Raw genomic sequence first — 25,259 nt, 5'->3', positions numbered from 1 at the left:
TAATGTCCCCCATTTCATTTCTTATTTGGGTTATTTGTGTCCTCTCCTGTTTTTCTTTTGTCAGTCTGGCCAGTGGTTTGTCAGTTTTGTTGATTCTTTCAAAGAACAACATTTTGACTCTTTCTATTATTGTTCTATTCTCTATTTCATTTATTTCTGCTCTGATCTTTATTATTTCCTTTCTTCTAATACCTGTGGGCTTTTTTGCTGTTCTCTATTTGTTTGAATTGTGTAGTTAATGTTTTGATTTTGTCCCTTTCTTCTTTTTTGATGTGTGTGTCTACTGTTATAAATTGTCCTTTGAGGACTGCCTTTGCTGTGTCCCAAAGGTTTTGGTATGATGTGTTTTCATTCTCTTTTTGATTCTAGGAATTTTTTGATTCCATCTCTGATTTCCTCTATTACACAGTGGTTTGTAAGCAGGGTGTTATTCAGTTTCTGTGTAATTGATTTTTTTCCCTTGCTCTTCCTGTCATTAATTTCTACCTTGACATGGCAACTGTCTCCCCTGTGTGTCTAATGTGGTCCTTTTATAACTCAGAAGTGATTAGATTTAGAACCACCTTACTTGGGTATGATCTAATTAACATAACAAAGCAAATCCGATTTCCAAACAGGATCATGTTCACAGGTATAGGGCTTAGGATTCCAACACATATTTTGGGGGAACACAATTTACATCATAACATTCTCCATCATTTAACTGGTAAAATTACTCAAGAAATACATTTATGATTTCCACAATGCTCCACCACAAATTCTCTTTAGGACTTAGCCCCAAAAGAAGTCTGCCTCTTATGAAGAGGTGCTGTGGTTCATCATATGAGAAACATGAGAACTGAGAAAGTTGTGTTTACTTCTTTACCTTGGTACTAGGAGGCTCGATTTATATTTTAAGCTCAACCACATTCAGCTTCCTCAGTCAGGGTTCAAGACTGAGCCCCTTTCTATGTGAGTTTGTCTTGTCTGATGTTAATGGTTCTCATGGGCTCCTCTGTCTGCACTCTGGGTATAATTATGTGATGCACATTCCTTTTTTGGCAGCATCTGTAACATAAATTCATCAGCCAGTCCAACATATAAAAGCTAATGTCCAGAACACCACTGGCTGCCCAGATAAGGATGCTGAGAAAGGAAGTGGGTGAAGCTAAGCCTGGAGTTTTGTTTTCCCCATGCTCAGAAGACAGACTCTAATCAACATTACCCAGTCTGAACTGAGGACTCACTATGGGCCCAGCTCTGTGCTAAATGCTTTAAAGATAATCTCCCATTTCATCTGGAGAAGCATTCTATGACATGTATATGATTTTTTTAAATTGAGGTGGAATTCACATAATATAAAATTTACCATTTTAAATGTACAGTTCAGTGGCATGTAGGACATTACTAATGTTGTGCAACCATCAACTCTATCTGGTTTCAAAACATTTTCATTGCCCCCAAAAGAAAACTGTACTTATTAGCAATTACTCCGTATTCCTCCAAACTCTTGGCAACCAATAACCTACTTTCTGTCTGTATGGATTTACCCATTCTGGACATTTCATAAGAATGGAATCATATCATATGTGGCCTTTTATGGCCAGTGTCTTTCACTGAACATAATGTTTTCACGATTGTGGACACTCTTATTATTCCCATCTCACAGATGACAAAACTGAGGCTCAAAGAAGCTGGGCAGTTTGCCCATCTGATAACCCATCTGGCTTAACCCTCATCTTCTTACTTATTGTATGCCATCCTCACATCACCTCCTGTCATCCTCACATCACTTCCCATCTTAAACTAAGCCACCATAAGCCACATCGGGCATTTCCTCTCTGTTCCACCTCAGTCCTAACTAGAAGTATATGTTTTCCCCTTCCCATCAAGACTAAAGTACAAAGCTGTAATTATGGGTGATATTTATGACATAGTGCACAAGCCTCCTTTTATCTTTCCCAGTTCCTTTCGTTTATATATCAAATGGAAGAGCACTCACCCTCTTCAAAGGGAGAAGGAGAGGCAGTGATGTGGAATGAATCTCTCAGAAGTGGAATTTGACGGTGAGTTAAAGGTTTATTCAAACAAGAGGGTATGAGGACTGATCACGTGCCTGTCATTTATAGCACTGTGATGTGCTCTATGCCATTAACTTTTAATTAACTCAGTTAGAGCTGAATGTCTAACACCACAATGAGCACATATAAACACCCCTGTTGGTGTCATGTTAAATTAATGTCTCTGAATGGTAGATTCTCTCCTTGCGTTAATGGGTTTGCTACCGTGGCTCGCTTAATTGTCCCTGGCACCAAGGTGCTAGTCACATCTGAGATGTGCCAGTGGTCCCAGTGTACATTCAGCTCCAGAAGGCTATGCGGCAGGCAGGACATTATATGTTGCATCTTTCACCAGCCTGTCTGTCTCTCATCTTGACCAGCAGCAGCAGCAGCAGCAGCAGCAGCAAAGTTATTTTCAATACAAAGCTTTCACTGGCATTTTTTTGTCTGGCCACTGAAGGCAGCTAAACAACAGTAGATATCTTTGAGTCTAATTTTTATTGGGTACATAATGCACCTCATGAGCAGCCACCATCTGTCTGTCAGTGGAGGCTTGCATGTTGCTAGGATGCTGAACAGGTTTCAGTGGAGCTTCCAGACTAAGAAAGACTAGGAAGAAAGGTCTGGTGATCTACTTCTGAAAATCAGCCAGTGAAAACCCTAAACCGTATGGATCACAATGGTCCAATCCACAACAGGAATGGCACAGGACTGGGCAGCATTTTGTTCCATTGTGCATGGGGTCTCCACGAGTCAGGGGCCAACTCGACGGCAAATAACGACAATAAAATTAAGAAGGTTCATCTTAATAACAGAAACTAGGACTGTTAATGGAGGAAGTTTCATTTGAGTGTTGCAATTGCAAGTAAGATGCACATTTTTTGGCTTCTTCAGCTGAAAATACTAGCTGTAGTAACAATTTTTTATTGTCAGAATTTGGCTAGGCCTCTGTAGAGCTATGCTCTTCAGCTAAATCAATGTCTTCACTCATCTTAATGAACATTATTAGTACAATTCATTGTCTAAATCAGAAATAGCCCCCAAACAACCACCAATGCATCCTTGATTATAAAGGCTCAGTTTAATTTATCACCTCACACATTTAATCAGGAGTATGCAAATCTTTAAAACGATCAGTGTTGTTGGTGTGAGGCCCCACTGGGGTTCCTCTTCCTAACAGATTCACGGAGTACCTACCTCTGCAGTATTTTATTTTGTAAACTTCTTATATCATGGACCCCGGATAAGATGGAGGCAAAGAATGGAACCTAATACCTGAAGAGGGTGGGATATGTGGCGGTAGGGTAGAGGTAGGGTGGGGGTGGTAGTCAATGTCCTTGAACCTTGTCCTTTGGGATCTACTTGAATGTTCCTTTATAATTTTTTTTATCCTTTTATTTTATTTCCAGTCAGAAAGAAAACACAAATCAACTCTACTTAAGCTGCAGCAGGACTGTGCTCTGTTGAATTTGCAAAGCATACCTCTTAGCCTTTGCACATTCTGTTCCTTTGCCCATATAGTACGACCTTCTTTGTCTGGTTAATTCTTGCTCACACTGAGTAAGAAGGATCAAATGCCACTTCTTCAGAAAAGCCTTCCTCCACTCCAGACTCAGGACCTGCCACTCCGTGTTCACACAGTATCCTGTACTTTTCCTTCAAAAATACTCATCACACTCATTATCATTTGTTCAATGTTTGCCTTCCTACCAGATGATAAGCCCCTAGGGCGTGAACTTTGCCTGCTCCCCTACCCCCAACATATAGCACACAGATCCTAAGATACAACAGGTGAGCAAGAAATAGTGGTGGGCGAGAGGGAGAGTTAGGGAACTTGCAATTTCAGGGACCGTCACAGCCTCCAAAAGGCAGGACCTGCCTGCAAATCTCATGAGGGCTCAGGAGGGACTGGGAACAGTTTGAGGGCTGGGGCCACATCCCTTTCATTGCAGGTGCTGGGGATTTGTAATGCTTTGAAAGACTGTCCCTAATGGCCTTGTGGCCTGGAAGGGATCTGAGTTGACAGTACATAAAATGACAGCATTGTTGGATCCTGATAATCTTAGAGAATTGATTTCTCATAAGTACTTACTGAAGAAATTAAAACATTACTTAGGTTGAGCTAATTTACATAAACTTATTTAATCCTCAAAATCGTATGAGGTTAGCTCTGTAGCAAGTCCTCCTTGGTCTGACCATAAACAGGCTGCCAGCTGCCTCTCTGGATACCTACTATGTGCCAAGCACAGCGCTAGGGGTTTTACCAACATGGCTGCATTTACTCTTCAGAACAACCTTATCAATTAGGAGTCAACATTCTCATTTTGGAGTCCCTGGGTAATGCAAACTGTTAACGTGTTCAGCTGCTAACTGAAAGATTGGAGGTTCAAGTACACCTAGAAGTGCTTCCTAAGAAAAGCCTGGTGATCTACTTCCAAAAATCCACCACTAAAAACACTATGGAAGGCAGTTCTACTCTGATACACATGGGGTAGCCATCAGTTGGAGTCAACTTGACAGCAACTAGAAATGGGACAGATTCTCATTTTATGAATAGGGAGAAAAGCTTTGCAACTTGCCCAACCTAAAAGAGGAACAGTTGGGATTTGAGCCCAATCTTGTCCACACCATACTACCACTTAATTATAAACATTTAAAATATCACAAAGGTGTCCCAGATTTCCATCTATATCCTGCTATTGGAGCAGAAAAGGAGCCCTAATAGTACAATGGTTAAGGGATCAAATGCTAACCGAAAGGTTGGCGATTTGAACCCACCAGCCTCTCCGCAGGAGAAAAGACCTGGTAATCTGCTCCTGTAAAGATTGCAGCCTCGGAGACCATACAGGGCAGTTCTACTCTGTCCCATAGGGTTGCTATGAGTCAGAATTCATTCAACGGCACACAACAATGATTGGAGCAGAAAAGCAATGAGTCTCGACACCAAGAGGGTGATGTTCAAGGGTTCACCGGGTCACTGATGTCTGTGTGAGCAAACCCACCAAGGTGGCAGAAGAAGCAAACAGGAGCAGGAAGCATCAATTCTGCAGGACTTATGAGCCATTCTTTGGTGGGCATGATGGCAGGAACGTTCTTACATGAAGTAAGCATGACAATCCTCATGAAGACATGTTCCAACATTTAAGAAACTTAATAGTCTTTCATCAGCGGGAAGGCCATTTTCTGACGCACTCCTAATTTGATAATGCAAATACAAACATGCACATTGTAACCAGCACTGGTTTGATATTGGGGATGAGTGCAAGAAGCTGGGCCATCTGGTCCATCTCTCCACATCTCTGTTTAATTGCAAAGTATCCCGTCAGGACCACATGGCCTCTGACGACAAAGTTGGAATGCACCCAGACTCAGCACAATTAGTTTCCAGGCCTGAATCCTCAATCTTTTCAATAGTCAATTTCATCCATAGTCAGTATCTTTTATTAAAAATAATAGCAAGAGGTTGGTTGTGCGCACTCCTGAGGCTTCTTGCACCATCTGTCGCAGACACCTGGGGCAAAGAGGCTACGGGAAACCTGAGGAGCTCTTTGATGAACTGCGAAATAAAACAAGAAAGAGCTGGCCTCTTGCTTTTGGACAGATGAATTTTAGCATCTCACCTAGCAATTCCACTACCAGGGACATTGTTACAAGGAAGTTAATTGATCTTATTAGCTCTGGTCTAGCAATCATTTATCTTTATAGGTACAGTCAATGAGAGAAGTGGGGTGGGCCACTTTCATTCTTGATTTCAGATTGGAAGAAGCACAATCAACCTAAGCAAAATCTTGGAGAATTATGGAACAGATTCAAGGTTGGATTTAAAAAAAAAATTATTTCTACTGCATATCAGTCCACAACAGGTTTGAGGTGGCTTGCACAACTAAACACCATAATGTGGAATTGCAAATAGATGAAAAGAAGGGTGGGAGAAAATGTAACAGGAGACTGCGTGCTAGCCACAGGGGACATTCCTCTATAGTTACCGTGGTTGAACCACAAATTTGACCTTCTGCATCTTGTCAGACAATGAAAAAAAACGAGAAATTTGGTCAGTAAATCGTGCAAATCTCTCATGGAGACGGTGCTGAAAGAGAACACACAGGACTTCTTCGAAGGGATTCCTGATTCTGAGGTCTGAAGACATTTGGCGCATGAGTCTTCAAAGAGGGTTCCAGCACCTGAATTCTGTCTCAAAGAATGAGTGGCGACTACAGTGAGCTGAAGACTCTCACGCATCTTACCACACAGCCCGCTGACATAATTGTGGTCTCTACTCCCAAGGTGGGGGGCTAAGATTTGAAGAAGCCACATAACTGGTACAAGGTCGCACGACTAATACATGGCCAATGCCTGGATCTGAACCCTAACTCCAAAGCTGGTCAGCTCACTCCCACTCTTCAGAGTTCCACCTCTCTTGCTTCCATCTCTGAGTAAAGGGGACAATGGGTTCTCTTCTTCTCTCTGAAACTCCACCACACCCACAGGCCACTCACTCTCTCAGTCCCAGTGTGCTTGTTTTCCTTCTGCAGGCTGACTCTGAGCAGGCTGCTACTGCTGGGAAGGTTTGGGAGAGTGCAATTCTGTTCTATTTGTATGTAATATACGTGTTCATGTGTATGTGTAAACTATAAAATACACAGTGCCCCCTAGTTTCTTAAATACACTAATCTATTGTACAGATGATGTCCCTGGGTGGCACAAATGGTTAACATGCTAGGCTGCTAATCAAAAGATTGGAGGTTCGAGTCCACCCAGAGGCACCATGGAGAAAGGCCTGGCCATCTGCTTCCAGAAGGTCACAGCCTTGAAAACCCAATGAAGTACAGTTCTACTCTGCACACGTGAGGTCACCATGAGTTGGAAATGACTCAATGGCAGCTAGTAACTGTACAGATATACCTGTATATGTGCACAGGCACTTGTGTATATGTAATGGCAAGACTGTAGAAATATCAATAATCACAGTAGCTAACACTTACAGCACCTACTGTGTACCAGGCTCTGTTCTAATCACATCCCGTGTATTAAATCCTGCAATCTTTACCTCAACCTTATGAGTATGGCTGTGAGTATGAGTACGAGTATAGGTTTATCCCCATTTTACACATGGGGAATAAGATCAAATTCTGGTCCCCAAACTCTAGCCATGAAGCTCACAAATGGTGCTATGGATTGAATTGTGTCCCCCCAAAATAAGTGTTCAATTCCTGGCCCTTGTATTTGTGGATGTGATCCTGTTTGGAAATAGGGTTTTCCTTTTGTTATATTAATGAAGTCATCCCATTTTGGGGTAGATCCTAAATCTGATCACTTCTGGGTTATAAAAAGACCCGAATAGACAGAGAGACACACACAGAGGGAAGAGAGATGCTATCTGACTATGGAGGCAGATGTATCTAGAAGCCCAGGAACACCAAGGATTGCTGGCAGCTACTAGAACTTGAAATAGACAAGGAAGGACCTCCCCTAAAGCCATGCCATGAATTCAGACTTCTAGTCTCCTGAACTGTGAGAAAATACATTTCTGTTCTTTAAAGCCACCCACTTGTGATGTTTCTGTTAAGGCAGCACTAGGTAATTAAGACAAATGGGTCAGACACAGATCAAAGGGTATTTGGAACAGGGCAGTAGCTGCTCTGTCAAACCATGCCAAATGGCACCTGAAAGAGCAGCGTGGCTTGTGAAGCCCTCCAGAGGGGCTCAGCAACCCCTTCCGTTGACAGCTCATGAACATCAGCTGCTCAGCTCTGCTGTGACGTCCGCAGAGCTGCTTCCCTGTGGAAGGCACGGGTCTTTCACGGCTAATGTGCTTGGCTCTCTCAACAGGACCACGTGGCTCACCGCCTCGGGTTGCAGGCTGCCTCTTGCTTTGATCACGATAACTAATTGGTATAAAATCCATGTGGGTGAAGCAGTTTTCTAGGGTCACAGCCACCCAACACATGGAACTTTAATATGCTAATTCTATGAGGAGTGGGGCATCGCAGGCATAACCACTGCCAGACACCCCATACTTGCTGTTCCCCCAAAACTATATGCTCCAAGTAAGCCCTTCACAGAATCCTGGAATACACAAAAATTGGATTTTGATACAAAAAATGCAAATTAAGAAAAATCAATTTAAGCTTGATTTGAAATTTTCCTCATGATTTTATTTTGAAGAGGGTAACAACAACAGTAATATTAATACAAGTTGTAATTTCCACTTCTTTACTGAGTACTTACTCTGTGCCAGGTTCTGTGCTAAGGGTTGAATATACATTGTTTCAATTCACTTAGTACTCCAGGAAATAGATATTATCAGACCTGCTTTAGAGATGCGAACACAGAAGTACAAAGAGGTTAGGTCAGCTGCCCAAGGATACCCTGCTAGGAAGTGACGGCAGCAGGATATGAGAACAAGCTGATCTGACTCCTGAGCTCATTAACTTAACTCAGGGTTTTTCTACCTTGAAACTATTGATGTTTGGGTTGGATCATTCTTTGTGGTGGGGGCTGCCTTTGCATTGTAGGATGTTTAGCAGCATCCCTGGCCTTAATCCCTGGCCAGTAGCATCCCCACAAGCCCAGGTAAGAGAACCAAAAATGTTTCCAGACATTGCCAAATGTCCCCTGGGGACAAAATCACCCCTGACCCCAGGTGGAGACTTAACCAATGTGCTGAAATGCCAACTGTGGCTGAGACGCCAAAGCTCACCACTCAGAAACATGATAGACTACCTGGAACACCTGACTTGGCTCAGCCTGAGTCTCCAAACATCCTCAGCACGAGAAAGGATGATGGGATTCACTTTAAAGAACAGGTGTATGCCTAAAATATTTTCGATAAGTGCTAAAGCTATAATGGTTTTAAGATTAGGGTCCTTGCTTAATAAAATCTTATTTTCCCCATCTGCATTCATTAGGAAGTTATGACCGTGATTATATCAATCATAATATCCTAATAAATTCTTGCCTAAAGATGTAGCAAACACGTGAAGAGAAATTAAAATGTTCTCTTCAAACTTAAAAAATGCCACTCCAATCCTAAAATAAAAATTTATCTGGGGTGGGACGTTCATACGCGTGCTTGGCATAGTAGCTTAAAGATGTAAAGGGGGAAAATGTAAAATGTGGGATAATGTCAGAGCTGAAAAATCCACCCACCGCTCCTCAGAGAACAGTGTATACAGGACGCACCTAGTCTATAAGAATGTTCTTGGGAATTGGAAGCAGGTGCCCCCTCTGGGCCTACAAATTAGATTTTTAAAAGCTTAGCTTGCTGAGAGGAAGGCGCCTTTGGGTGAAAAACAAAGTTCCTTGTGTCCCTGAGGCTGCCGCAGCCCGGAGACTTTGAGCAGTGACCTGACTCTACCACAGGGTACACCACACCTGCTTCTCTGATGGAGCAAACCCTCTAACGTGGGTTTGAGACAGTGACAGTGGCCCCAAATGGGGAGATAAGGTCTATGTCCTGCCATCTGCCCAGACATCTAGACCTCAGAGGCCTGGCCTCTAGATCTCAGCAAAGACCCGAGTCAATCGTGACAGGATGTTTCTCCCAGCAGAGATGGTAGACCTGCCTCCTCCACTTGGTCCTTCGCCTACTGACCCAGATGCTGGGGATTCCATACCTCCTGGCTGAACCCATCAGAGTAAGGACAGGAGAGTCAGGGGTGCTGCAGGGTGGGTTGAGAACATCAGCTTTGCAGATGGGCTGCTTAGAACCGATTCTGTCCCTACCATTTTCCAGCTGGGTAACTGGGCAAATCCTCCGTGTCTTCCTCCCTGAAATAGGGCAATGCTACAACTCACCGTATAAGATTCTTGCAAGGATTAAATGAAGTGATTCATATAAAGTGTAACACAGTGCTTGGCACCTAGTAAAACACTTAAATAGAGCTACAGCATTTTTTTTAATACTCAAAAAACTACTGTCTTCAAGTTGATTCGGACTCACAGTGACCATATAGGACAGGGTAGAACTGCCCCATAGGGTTTCCAAGGCTGTAAATCTTTATGGAAACAGAATGCCACATCTTTCTCTTGAGGAGCAGCTAATGGGTTTGAACCACTGACTTTTTGGTTAGCAGCTGAGCGCTGTAACCACTGCATCACCAGGGCTCCTTTTTTTCTAAAATTAAACTTCTTATTTTGAGATAATTGCATATTCACAGGCAAACATAAGAAATAATGCACAGAGATTTTGTGTACCCTTTACTCCATTCCCCCCACTGCTTACATCCTGCAAAAATATAGTACAATATTTCAACGAGAATACTGACATTGATACAGTCAATATAGAGAACAGTTCCGTCCCTACTAGGATCCCTCCTGCACTTTCTACATCACAGAGATGAGAGAGCATATTTTAAAAAGTCTCTTCCCCGATTTTTTTTTAACCAATTAGCGTTGCTGTTTTTAGCTGCCATTGAGTTGGCCCCGGACTCATGGCAACCCCACACAGAGTGGGATTAAACCGTGGTGATCCATACATGTAGTTCAACACACCTGTTTCAGAAGACTCAGTAAAATCCAAATTACCACATGTTTACATAACCATGCTATTGATTTGCAACAAAGAACATAAGTCAGTTGCCTATTACTCAAGGACAGAAAGCATCCAGCTTAGACTGCCATTCTATAAATAGACTCCTGAACACAAACAGAAGCTGGAAATGTCTCTGTTCTGCCTGGAACCCTGCAGTGGCCCTAGTGTACTTAAAATAAAGCCCAAATCCTCCTCATGAGCACCCCCCTGGACTCTCTTCATCTCTTGGATTTACTTGCTAACCAATCCCACCTTCCTGGCTGTATTTCATCACAACAGCCACCTCCCCATTTCCCGATCACACCAAGGTTGATGCCATCCTAGGGCCTTTGCACAGCTCTTCTCATGACCTGGAATGCTCTCACTCAAACACCTTCCATGTCAGCCCAACTAAAGCAGAGGCCCCAACACTTCTCACTTCCTGTCACATCACGGCCACCTCATTTCACTCTCCTCCTAGCATTTGTCACCTCCTGAAATTCTGGCCTCATTAGGCTCCTTGTTTCTCCTGTGTCTTCCCCCAACTATAACCCAAACCATGAAAGCCGAGATTTTGTCTGTCCTTGTCATTCCTTTATTCTCAACACTTGCGCATGTGTACTCTGAGTTTCTGTTAAATTAATGAATGAAAAAGTAACAAGGAGGGAAAATGCTTTTTTGAATGCCCATTGGATCAATAGAATTTTTTTTTTTCGGTGGTGACAGTCCTAATATTTCTTTAGATTTATAGAAAACCTAACCTGGGCCAAAGGCATTTTATCTTAAAGGTAGTGTTAATTCACAATTATTTTTACTCTAACACCTCATGGGTACAGTAATTTAGCTAAAGGGTTTGCTACTAAATGTATAGGATAACTTGAGTCATTTAGACTCCACTGTCTTTTATCATGTTCCTACTGCAAAGAAACAGCTGTTGGGTTGGCCACCAACAGTGGTATTTTGGGGAGGTTGTTAACTAGGCATTTGTAGAAAGAACATAGATGTAAAATGTTATTCAGTTAACAGATACGGATCTTGTATTGGGAAACTGGATCTGTCTCATGAACCATTTTTGGATGATGTCTAACACTAATTTCAAAGTTTCCAAACAGTGCTTGTTCCAAGAATGCAAAATTTGTAAAGTTTAATCCATCATATTTGCCAGTATTGTTGTATTGGAATGAATATCATTTAAAGACAGAGATATTCTGTCTGGAAAAAAATATCCCTGGCCAGATTTCTACTGCAAATCTACTTAGATGCCATGGACCTATTCTCAGACATGTGGTGCTGAGTCTTGACTTTGCCACCCACTAGCTGCATGACCTTGGGCTTGTTTGATTTAAACTCTGAGCATTCATGTTTTACCTGTAAATTGTGAATAATGGTGGCATCCCTGTCATAAGGTTTTTATGAGAATTAAACAAGATATATCCATGAAGCTTTAACAGAGTGCCTCAAACAGAGTAAGCTATTGTCATTACAAAATATATACAATATTATAAGTTTGGTGGGGGCAGTAGCGTGCTGGTAAATGTTTAACAGCCAGCTCTCTGAAAAGCCAAAAGCCCTGATTTGTAGAGGTTGCCCATTTCCATGGGGTAAACACTCTCATTGTGGCTGTTATCTAGCTACCAATTCTGAACATGGAGATGGGAAGAGATGCTAACAACCGTGTCACAAGAGCTGGTGTGAGCCAACTCTAGCACATCAACCACTGGGCTGGGGATATAATATTCTCTCTTCTTAGTCTGGCCAGTGAAGATAAAAACAGGTTCTGTTTGACACATAACTTGCTAGAGAGAATCAAGTATTGGGAACCACTCAGGGAACACTAAGGTCAAGGTTGCAGCACAGAACAATTGGTGCTCTAGGGCAAAGAGCTCTGGGTGATATCCGTCAGGCAGCCTGGATTAGGAAGTGCATGGTTTTCCCACTCCAAACTATTCCTGGGAGTCATAAAGAGACATTAATTTACAGTCCAGTCCTTGAGGACAAACACATGGAGTGAGGGATTATGGACTCAAAGAATGAAAGACATCAACAGTTTTCATGCTAAGCTTAAGGGCACAGAATAAGGGTTAAGTTCAGTTTCTGGATACACCTAGGGGAAGATGGTAACCGTTCATTTGGGGATGATCTCCAGCGGCCAGCTGGTAACACTGGTCTGGATTTTAGAGGAGAATTCTGGGCTGGACAGAGAAATTTCTGCATACAGTTATGGGTAAATCTATGGGTATGGTTAAGATTGTTCCCAAAGACAGAATGAGAAAAGAAGGAAAGGGCAGAAACTTGGGGAAGGCTCACTTTATGATTAGGAAAGGAGTTCATAAATGCTTTTGGGAAAGAGTATTCTGAGAGACAGAGAACCAGGAAAGTGAGTGTCACAGAAGCCAAGAGAAAAGAGACGCACTACGTCACGGGAGTTCTGTTGATCTACCGGCTGCTAATGACCCCAGTGCCTTATTTTCTTTTTAAATTATTAACCCTGAGAAGTAATTTTCAGTGTGATACAACTACACCCACATATGGCCGGACTTCCTAATGGTATCGTACACTGCTGATCCAGGTGAAGTCTCTGACAAGCTCCCTCAGGCAGGTGAAAGTATACAAAGAGCAGCAAATACCCCACTCCTGAAGAACATGGCCACAGAATTCAGGTTTTTATTCCTCTCTCTGCTTTGTTCTCTCTCTCCCTCACCTGCACACAAACATGCGTACTATTCTTTCCCTTCCTCACCTCCTCTTTCCAGCCCCTCCTCGCTGTGCTCCCTCTCCTTGTCTCTGCTGGTGGGAGCCTTCTGGGGCTGTGAGCAGAACAAAGCCAGGGGCTCTCACAGAGACTGAAGCCCACCTCTGATCCCTTTAGCACCCCGCTGGTCTGGAGGCTCCTCAGACATCAGAGAACATCAATCTTCCTCTCCCACTTGCCCTCCCACTCTCCCTTTCTTATTTCCTCCACCACCGCCTGATGCCCCCTGGACTTCAGAAATAAAGCTGCGAACACAGAGCAGGAAGAAAGGCGCTAACACACGGTGACATTTAAGAACAGCTGCTCTCTTTAAAGAACCATCCATCCTTTGGAAGTGTGTTCTATTATTTGCCGTGATTCACTAGTAGTACATGTGGGCTCTGAATTTCTGTGCTCGATATTTAAGTGTTGTTTGGTTTGCCCATGGAAAGGATTTAGAATTATGGGTCGGGTAGACTCCAAACCAAAGAATCCAAACCTGTTGCTGTTGAGTCGATTATGACTCATAGCAACCCTACAGGACAGAGTAGAACTGCCCCATGGGGTTGCCAAGGCTATAGTCTTTATGGAAGCAGACTGCCACATCTTTCTCCTGTGGAGCAGCTGGGGGGTTCGAACCGCCAACCTTTCTGTTAGCAGCTGAGTGCTTAACAACTGTGCCACCAGCACTCCTAGTGAGTGTACCCAGGAACTACAAAAGCTAATTCCTATGTCTAAGATGAAATTTAAAACAAACCAAAGAGTTAAAATTGATAACAGATAATAACTTCTCATTTTTTTTCCAGGTTTCATAGAAAATTCAAATGTACCCGAGAGGGAAATAAGAAATAAGCCAAGTATTGAAAGGTGATTTAATGGGAAGAGGGGTATCCAATTCATGACCCCAGAGTGGTGTAAGTGCTGAATTGTAGCACATACAAAGTTAGACCCTCATTTCATCTGTTTAAAATCCCCAGCTCTTCACAGCTCAGCCACTAGAAGTTTCCTTTCCAAAGTCTCCTAGTATGTATCTGGAGCAGAGCATGTATCCACACCCTCTACCTTCCCACCCACCCCGGCCTTCCTCCCTGCTACACACACATCCTCCCAGTGTCTTATTTTAAATGATCTGCCAGCACCCTACCTTTCCTTTACTCAAAATTATCTGTGAACTGAAACATGCTCTTACCCACAGAAAGTTCTTTCTTCCTCTCTGGGATGGCATAAATCAAAGGATCCTCAATCCTAAAATCCAAAGGCTCCTCTGTCTAGAACTAGAGACCTGACTCAAACATCCTCTCCCCCATCCCCAAGTCGATTTATATGCCCTTACTGGTTCACACGAATCATCCACCCAGGATGCAGAAGCCACCTGGTTCCCCAGTAGAGATGGATGTGTAAAGGCACTGGGGCAGAGACGTGCATTAGGGCAATGATGAGCAGCGCAGCACGCAGAAATGGAAGCAAAAGATGGAAAAACTAGAGTGGACGGGGAAGGAGATGAGGCTGGAAAACTGAAGAAGGAAACAGATGGTAAAGGGCCGGTTTCTTGAAGGCGATAAAAGAGCTGCTGATGGTTTAAATAAGGAAGTGATCAGACCTGGTGTTAAGCCTCTGATGGAGACACTGGGAAAGAGTAGAGATGGTGCCTGAAAGCCAAAGGGGGTCATTTCACCTGTTCAGGTGAGTCATAGCAAAAATCAGAACAGAGAAAGTGGTGCTGAGGACAGAACTGAGGGAGAACTATTTCAGTGGTCAAACCAACAAGAATTGGTGATCACTCCTAAAAGTGTATATTCTAGAAGTGGGGGAAGAAACCCAAACAATGGAGATGAACAAAGCTGGCAGGAATGTAGAGAGAGGAAGAGCTCCAGGCCAGAGGTAGGATTAAGAAGTTACAGAATTGCACTGAGAGCAGAAGTCAGCAAAGCAGAAAATCAAAACGAGGCTGCTGATGAGGATAAGGTTAGGAACGTGATGTTTGCAAATGCAGATGGCAAGAGGAGTCAGGGAAGAAAATAATCTCACACCATTCTGACAGGGGAACATCATTTACAAGCAGGAAAATACTATGTCTTTTTCAAGTTTTCACATAAAAAAATGTCCACAGGTGACTTTTCAACGCTTCCCCTTGGAAATGTTAGTGGAAATACAGTTTTTGTTTTATCAGTGAGTCCAAAACGAATGTATCTGGAGACCAAATAAATTCTAGTCAGAATATGTAACTAAATAAAAACATATTCTAGAATCCTGACTGGAACAATAAATAAGAGCCAATTCAGGTTTAGGGAAAACAACAACCACGAAACAACTTCCTGGAGATACAAGATACAAGAATTAGATTGAGTTTTTAATATGCTGAAAATATGTGTAAATTATATTTCAAAGCTCAAGATCCAACCCTGGTTAATGGCCCCAGCAGGGAGAAACAATTTTAATTTACATTTCAAATGCAAAAGCTAATTATTTAGTTAACAGTTGACCCCTTGATTGCAGGTTTGTAAAGAAGACATTGAATAATTCTAAGTCTAAATGGATTTTTCTGATTTTACATTGCAGCAGAGGCCAGCTTGACTTCAGCCCCTTTTTCTCTTAGTAACTCGGATCAAAGTCTGTGACGTTACTTAGATTAACACTTAGCTGCCACTGCGAAAGTGTAAAGGAAAAGATAATTCATTAATTTTAAAATTGTCCTTTCCTGCTATGGATTTTCTTCAGCGTTTGACCTTAAATTTAACAAGACTAATGTCATTTCCCCACCAGCACATCCCGTAGCTGTTGCCTATAGAGCAAAAATCCTCTAAGATGCTCCATTGGGGCCTGAGAGGCTAAAAGCTAGTTACTGTTGAGTCCATTTCAACTCACGGCAACCCCCCGTGTGTCAGAGTAGAACTGCGCTCCATAGGGTTTTCAATGGCTTAGTTTTTGGAGGTAGATCACCAGGCCTTTTTTCTTAGGCACCTCTGGGAGGACTTAGACCTCCATCTCTTCGGTTAGCAGCAGAGTGCATTAACCATTACCCCTAGTCAAGTAAGTCTAGGTAATTCTGGGTGTTAACACCCCTTTAGAGTCTGGAGGTAAAGAAATTTCTGTAATTAACTCTGGTTAATTCAGGTTTTCCAAACTTATTTGATTGAGGAGTATGTTTATTTATTTATTTATTTTCTGCATAGGGTGCAGAAAAGAATTAACATAGCCAGTCTGAGACTTCAATGCCTAGAAAAGCCTGCTTGCAAGGTTAGCCCTTGACTGCCATCTGGGAACCTGGACTTAAGGTAGGTTCCCATCATCCCCTGACTGATGAGGGTGGCTCACTGTGCCTAAACCATTTGTGCAAACACTGTGGTTTTTCTGAACACCTGCTTTCCTTCTTGGAGTCTGGAATTTTTGCATGTGCTGGGCAAAGGGTGCCTGTGTGACCATCCCTTAGTAAAAACCCTGGGCACTGAGTCTCCAATAAGCTTCCCTGGTAGACAGCATTGCACACATGTTGTCACAACTGCTTGCTGAGGGAATTAGGTTCGTCCTGTGTGACTCCAAGGAGCCCTGGTGGTGCAGTGGTTAAATGCTCGGTTGATAACCAAAAGATTGGCGGTTTGATTCCACCAGCCGCTCCACAGGAGAAAGATGTGGCAGTCTGCTTCCATAAAGATTACAGCTTTGGAAATCCCATGGGGCAGTTCTACTCTGTCCTGCAGGGTTGCTACGAGTCGGAATTGACTCGTTGGCAATGGGTTTTGTTTGGTTTTGACTTTGTGTGACTCCACGGGGAGAATACTCTAAAAGCTTGTGCCTGGTTCCCTCCGGACTTCGCCCCATACACTTGTTCCCTTTGCTGGCCTTGCTCTGTATCCTTTTGCTTCAATAAGTCACAGTTGTGAGTACAACTATATGCCAAGTCCTGTGAGTTCTCCTAGCAATCACTGAACCTGGGGTTGGTCTGGGGCACATAGCATTCATCACATTTTGTCAGAACTACTGTTCAAAGGAACACACTTTGGAAAACGTTGCTCAACAGTTTAAGATTGAGATAATGCATATAAAACACTGAGCACAGTTTCTAGCAGTTCAGGTGGGCTGTATAAATAGTATACCCAAGAGACTTGAAAGCAGGGACTCAAAAACAATCTTGTATACTGATGTTCATTGCAGCACTATTCACAATAATAGCCAAAAGGTGGACACAACCTCAATGTCCATCAACAGATGATGGGTAAACAAAATGTAGTACGTACATACAATGGAAAATTACTCAGCCATAAAGAAATGAAGTCTTGATACATGCTACAACATGGATGAACTTTGAAAACATTAACTGAGACAAGTAAGTCAGCCACAATAGGACAAATATTTTCTGGGCAGATGCATGGAGACCAAGGTTTATTACTGGTTACTAGGGCAGGAGAGTGGGGGAAAGGGGGGAGTCATTGTTTAGAAAGCAGTGAATATCTGTTAATGGTGATAGAAAATTTGGTAATGGTTCTACAACATGATGAACATAATGTCACCGAATGAAAAAATATTGAATTGGCAAATGTTGTGTTTTTTATATATATAAAACCTCAATAAAAAGATAAAAAGATAGATATCACTAATACATTCTTATTAATAATGACACTCTGGAAAAATAGGAACTCTCTTTGCCTCACCTTTGCCTATCTGCCATGTGATCACATACAGTAACCACTCATTCCACGTTTGTTGAATGAATTATAGGGCCTTTATTTACAAAGTGCTACGCCAACACAGTAAAGCTCATTTAAAGCGTGCAGTCTCAGCCCTCTAGGAGTTCAGAAATCTAAAACAAACACTATCAGTGAAGACAGAGCTAGAGATGAAAATGCAGACAGAGCACTTGGCAATAAAAGCAAATAGATGCAGAAATAGAGCCTGGTCACTATACTCGCCCTGAGCAGAAAGCTCAACACATATGTATGCTTCTAATTTGGGAGGTAAAAGTGAGGACGGACTTTAAAATTCTCAGTTTCTAGAGATGTGAATTTCGTGGCCCCATGAAAGCCTTTCCCACAAAGCTGATAAACCCCTATGAAAGATGGCTTCACAGCTAATGAAAAACATGCTTGAAATGGTGATGTTATACTTTCAAAAAAAAAAAAAAAAATCTAAATCTCAGCGAGCTGGGTAAAGTGTTCACTAGGTTTCTTATTCCAATAGAGTTTCATTGAGGCTAAGGAGTCACATGCTAACTGGCCATGTTCTATACGCTCTCACTTCCTGAGGCAGCTATGGATCTCATGGCTGGCACTGGCTGCCTTGCTCTGCCTGGGTCTACAACAGCTATAAGCCCAGATCATCCTGACTGGGCTATTCCATCCCTTTAGGTCACATCTGATTTAGAAAACCTTGGTTTGGGTTTAAACATTGTCTGCTACACGGACAAGTTTTGGGGAAGTCCTTTAGCACCAAAAGATTTCTCCCGTTTCACCCCTTACAGAAATGTCTACAATGTGCCTGTTCCACCATTGTGCTTTGGAAGCAGATAACTTGTATTCACTAGTTCACAGATGAATTTTCCCCAGGATGGAATATACTTAAAGGTTCACGCATATGTGATTTGAATGATTCAGAAAATGAGATTTGGGGCTTGGAGTTGACTTAAGACTTTTGGGATAATGTGATGGGGTGAATGTGTTTTGCATGTGGGAAGGACATGAATTTTGATGGGCCAAAGGGTGGAATGTTATGGATTGAATTGGGTCCCCCCAAAATCTGTGTTGTAAATCCTAACCCCTATACCTGTGGTTATAATTCTATTTGGGAAAGGGTTTTTTTGTTATGTTAATGTGTCAGTCTGAGCATAGGGGTGTCTTAAATCAATTACTTCTGAGAGGCAAAAGAGAAGATAAAGCAAGGAAGCACAGACTGGGAAAGAAAGATGCCATGCCACGTGAGATCTCCAAGGAACCAAGAAACAAAAGCTAAAAAGGGACATGAACCTTCTTCCAGTGTCAACTGAGAGAGTAAGCCTTCCCCTAGAGCCAGTGGCCTGAATGCAGATCTCTAGCCTCCTAAAATCTGAGAAAATAAACTTCTATTTGTTAAAGCCACCCAGTTGTGGTATTTCTGTTATAGCAGCACTAGATAACTAAGACAGAATTCTTCTAATGCCATCTCCATACGGTAGAGGATGTAAACATCAGACTCTTGCTCTTTCTTGTGGGAACCTGCCCTTCCACAGTCATCTCCACCTCAGTAAACAGTGTCCCTATCTGTCCTTTTTGGCTCAGGACAAAAATCTCGTCACCCTCCATGTCTCTCTCTCTTTTTTTTTTTATTAACTGCTATTGAGTCAACTTGGTCTCATGGTGACTTTATGTACAATAGAAGGAAACGTTGCCCAGTCTTGCATTACCCTCATGATCACCGGTATGTTTGAATCCAACATCATCGCTATTGTGCCAATCCATCTCACTGGGGGTCTCCCTCACCTTCGCAGGCCCTCTATTTAACCAAACACGACGTCCTCCTCCAGTGATCGATCCCTCCTGATGACGTGTCCAAAGCAGGCAAGTTGGACAGTGCTCTGTTGTGATCCATAAGGTTTTCACTGGCAAATTTTTAGAAGCAGATCACCAGGCCTTTCTTCCTCTTTCTTTCATATACTACCTCTAATCCAGCAGCAAATTTTCCTACCTCTTTCTTCAAAACAAGGGGCCCTGGTGGCGCAGTGGTAAGCACTTGGCTGCTAACTGAAAAGTTTAGTGGTTCGAACCCACGAGCCACTCCATGGGAGAAAGATGTGGCAGTCTGCTTCCGTAAAGATTATAGCCTTGAAAACTCTATAGGGCAGTTCCACTATCCTGTAGGGTCGCTATGAATTGTAATCAACTTGACTGCAACGGGTTTGGTTTGGTTTTCTTCAAAACACAGCTCATGTTTTACCACTTCTTATCCCCTTTACCTGGACCAAGCCCCACCATCTCTCATCTGTTATATTGCAGTAGCCCTCTAGCTTAGCTACCACTCTGCAGTCTATTTGCAAGTCCTGTTTCAGAGTGTCCCTGGGTGACAATACACGTCCAGTTACATCCTGCCTCTGCTCAAAACCTTCACTACTTCCCATTCTCTCAGAAGGCAGAGTCCATACAAAGGCCTACAAGGCCATGCATGGTCAGTCCCCTCCCCTACCTTCTTTCCTTCAACAGGCAAAGCTCACTTCCACCCCAGGGCCTTTGCACTTACTTTCGGGGCTGCCAAGAAGGGGTCCAAGCTGTGGCAGAAAAAATTCAAGGGCACCCCAACAGGGAGGGGACAGCAAAAAGTCTTCCCATAAGATATGTCCTGAGCTCTCTCTCAGACTGTGAGACTCCGTCATTTTGTAGCAGTCTCTCCTACCCCTCCACTCAAGCTCAGCCATCTCCCTGGCTGTTCAGCTGCCTGTGTGCTCATCCTGCAGATATCCACAAAGCTCACATCCTTCTCTCTCACCAGGTCTCTGATTAAATGCCCCTTTTCAGAGAGGCCAGCCCCAACCGTCGTGTACAACATAGGATATGGCCCACCCGCTGTAGCCCCAGCCTCCTTACTCTGTTGAGTTCTCCTCATTGACACTTATCACCTCCTGGCTGCTCTCCTGCCAGAATGTAACCCCCTCAAAGGGCAGGAGCTCTGGTCCACTGCTCCTGACAGGTAGTAGGAGATGAATAAATACGTGTTGAATTAATGAGTGTGTGAGTAGCTCAGCAGGTAGGAAGGATAAATTCACTTTCAGAAAAAACAAACTCCGTCACAGAAGGCAGATTGACTAGAATGATGTCGTGCCTGTCTTTCTTCCCGATAAGCCAGGGGCTCCAGAATCTTCTAGAAAGTTTTGCAGTTACATGTACCAGCTGAAAATTAGCCAGCATGGGCCTCCTGGCCATGTGGGTGGCAAAATAAGTTCCTCCTGGAGCCATGGTGTTGAGGGAGGCTTGTGAATCTCACCATGACAAACGGATTTTCCAGGGAATTAAAAATATTAATTGCCTTTAGTATATAATCTGTGTTTGGAAAGGATTTTGCCCTCTCCCCTCACGCATCAGTGACAAAGCGCCAAGGCGGTAGAGCACTAACTTTGTTCTCCTCCTCCCATTCATCTTTTTTATTTCCAACTTGAGGATCTAAAACTGCTGCTCTCCCTCTGCAGTGATAACTTATAACTGAACTACTGCTGATGGCTCACGCTAATGAGACCCCACTCTATTTCTCTCGAGAATGACATGAACAGGGCTATTAAACAGCAAGTGTGACAAGAGAGGGGCTGTATTTAGAGTGGAAAGTGAAGCATTAGCCCCCAGATCAGCACTAATTCTTGGCTTCTTAGAGTCATCCTTGAGGATGTAACTGAGATGATAGCAGCAACACATACAGGGCATTTGGTAATGGCTGATCTCACAAGCCAGAATAAACAATCGTCTTTAAGCTCAAACTCTGTTCTTAGCCCAGAGGTGAGGACAATGGGACACATTTGTTTTTTACAACTATAGTTAAAACAAAAGAAGACCATTTCGCCTCTACCTATGCCAGACCTATTTCTCTCTATGGACTGGAGACAACTTTATACAGAATAAAGAAGAAAGCATTCAAAAGGTGATGCTCAATGTTTTCTCACATATTGGTGCGTCTGAAAGATCTGACACAGCCCCTGTGTCTTCAGGTAGCTGAGATGACAGAGACTAGGATCTTCTCTGCTAGTCCAGTCCAGAATCTACCTGGAACTATCCTAGGCAAGACACAAGGCCACTGTGGAGAAGGCATTTGCATATTAGGGAGCTAGAACTACACTTACAAAATCACTTGTTTCCCCAGGATTCCAAATCCCACAAGAAACCTCATCTCAATGAAGAACGAGACGCTTATGTTTAATGAACCAGCTTATGGGGAAAAACAAGACTCACTTCTCCATGCCAGTGTCATTTTCCAGGTGGAATCTGGTAACTAGGATTCCAAGGAGAGGAAACTCAGTGCAGCAAGCAAATGGACTTTGCATTGGCACAGAGGGGATTGAATTCCAGCTCCTCTGCCTGCTGGCTGTGTGACCCTAGGCATAATTACTTCACCACTCTGAGCCTTAAAACACATGTAACGGCCTACCTCAAAGAACTGCTATATAAAGCATAGATTAATTATCAGTATCAAAAGGCAAAACCAGTGCTTACTGGGCACTTATTAGATGCCCAGTTCTGTGCAGTTAACATGCGATATCTCATTTCCTCTAGACAATAGCTCTAGGAAGTAAGCACTCTGATGTTTCCCTTTTTACAGATGAGGAAACTAAGGCTCGTGGATTAACTAACTTGCCCCACATCACAGAGCTAGTAAGAGGTACAGCCGATATTAAAACATACAACTGTGTGAAGCTAAACGCAGCACTTCCACTCACTGCATTCTAGACCCACGCTGTCCAGTACAGTAGCCACCAGCCCAATGCAGCCATGTGAAGTTAAATTAATTCAAGTGAAATAAAACCAAGAATTCAGCTTGTCAGTTTTATTAGCCACGTCTCAATGCATCTCAATGCTTTCTGTCTTTGTGGATTTGCCTCTTCTAGTCATTTCTTAGGAATGGAATCACACAATAGGCGGTCTTTTGGGTCTGGCTTCTTTCACTCAGCATGATGCTTTCGAGGTGTAGCTACGTCATGGTGTGAAATCAGTGCTTTGTCTCTTTTTATGGCTGCAAAGTATTCCACTGTATGGAAATACCATACTTTGTTTATCCATTTATCCACTGATGGACTCCCTTGCCTCTTGATTTGCTGAAACCACGGGAGTGGGAGGAACAGCATCTGGAGATGCTTAGTTCCCACTGGGTTAATGGAGACAATTAATGCCAAGCTGTCTCCAGAACTGTCTTTCCAGAACAGTTGCCCACACAGCATCTCAGGACATGCTGGCATCCGCTGGGCATGTCTACACTGACTGTTTCTTTCAGGCCCCATAGATTAAATTTTTTCTCACCAATATTATCCCAAGTGCCTTTTCAGTAATGGTTAATAGCTCTTATAAGATAACATGGTAGACAATTTGGTTTTTAAAAGTGTGGAATATGCTGGCTTAAATACATTTCTCTACTGCAGGTCTTCAAAATGTCTTTAGTATGACAAATGTGCACCGTGAAATTTGCTGTTAGCTGTGGTCGAGTCGGCTTCAATTCATGGTGACCCCATGTACAACAGAATGAAACACTGCCCAGTCCTGCACCACCCTCATGATTGCTGGTATATTTGAATCAATTGTTGAGGTCAATGTGTATGTTGAGTGCCTTCTGACCTAGGGGGACTCATCTTCCAACACTATACTGGACAATATTCTGTTGTGATTCACAGGGTTTTCATCAGCTAATTTTACAATGGGCTCAAGCATAACAATGATTGTGAGGATGGTGCAGGACCGGGCAGTGTTTTGTTCTGTTGTACACAGGGTCGCTAGGAGTCGGAACCGACTTGACAGCATCTAACAACAACACAACAATTTTTGGAAATAGATCTCCAGGCCTTTCTTCCCACTCCCCGTAACACACAAAAGGGAGTTCTGTGCCCAAATAAGTTTAGGGACCGTCTATAAAACAATCGCAAAAAGAAGCAGTTATGTTTTTCAGTGTTTCCCAAACTTATCTGGGCACATAACCCACTTTTGTGTGTGTGTTGAGGGGAGTGCGTCTCTCAGTTCTCATGTTCCTCAGAAACAGTTTTGGAAAAAGCTATTCTATATTAACATCTGGAGTTCTTTTCAGGTCTTTGCAAAGGCAGGGAGGGTCCACACACTTTAGAGATTGAGTACTTCTGCCAGGCTTCAAATAGACACATCTGGAATCACAAGTTAAATATCTTAAATGCATTTAAATGCAAATTATTTCTGAATTAATCATATAAGCTATGTAAAGTGTCATAAGTTTGAACTGCAGTAGAATAGTAACAACTCATAACTTATAACACAATATCCATTTGGAAAATATCCTAATCCTTTAGTACTTCACAGCCCCCAAGTTTGAGAAAATCAAAGACAGTCGTAAAGAGGGAGAAAAATCTCCAAGACATACACATTCCAGCATATATCCTCAGTATATGCATTAACACTTAAAATATAATCTGTTTAAGTGTGTGGTAGAGTTGGAAATTGCGTTTCTGAATAATATCTACATAATTTTCAATAAAAATAAACTTGCAGTAAATTATCTAGATCTTAAGGTACCAAAGACAAATGGCCTTTGCTGGAATTAGATTTCCTTCAGGAGTAAGGAAATGGAATTTGTCTTTTGCAATGAGAAAATAAAATAAAATAAAAAAATGCCATGCAGATTAAAAAATGAGCATGGTGAGCTCTGCGAGAACTGCATTACTGGCATTTCTCAGAATTGGGGGACAGGGAGCCCTGGCGAAGTGGAGCCCTGGTGCGTCAAGATTCCACTTAAAATGCAGGCTGGTGGACGAGAACACTACTTGGTTAGATGGAAGGGTTGCCATGTTCTGGTACACGTGTTCTGACATACACGCTACCACTTTCCCAGCTCGTAGTAAACCTGTGTGGTGGGTTTATTATTCTCATTTTATAGCAGGGTTTCTCAACCATGGCACTATTGACATTTTGGATTGGAAAATTCTCTGTGATGATGGTGGTGGTGGGGTGGTATACATTGTGGGATATTTAGCAGCATCCTGGACTCTACCCACTAGATACCAGTAGCACCTCCCCTGAGTTATAACAACCAAAACTGCCTCTAGACATTGCCAGGTGTCTTCTGATGGCCAAAATCATTCCTGGTTGAGAACCCATGGTTGAGGTCAAAGCAAGAGCTCAAATGATGGACGACAGGAGGCACGTGTGGGGCTAGGGCTGTGGAGGAGGGGATACAGGGTGGTCACCTGGCTCTGTTACCTACCAGCTGTGTGACCTCAGACTCTTCTCTAAGCCTCCGTTTCTGTGTATGAAAAATAGACAAAAACAGTCCCTGCCTTCAAGGTTCTTACGAGTGTAAG

At 42.8% G+C, this 25,259-nt stretch overlaps 1 protein-coding gene across 3 annotated transcripts in view; it reads right to left on the bottom strand.

Moving 5' to 3' along the window:
- Positions 1–25,259, bottom strand: part of CDH13 (cadherin 13) — a 1,198,041-nt gene that overhangs the window by 540,814 nt on the left and 631,968 nt on the right. The gene's annotated exons all lie outside the window — the stretch shown is intronic.

Source organism: Trichechus manatus, unplaced genomic scaffold, assembly GCF_000243295.1.
Source record: "Trichechus manatus latirostris isolate Lorelei unplaced genomic scaffold, TriManLat1.0 scaffold00053, whole genome shotgun sequence".
NCBI lineage: Eukaryota > Metazoa > Chordata > Mammalia > Sirenia > Trichechidae > Trichechus > Trichechus manatus.
This window is presented reverse-complemented; position numbering and strand designations above follow the sequence as displayed.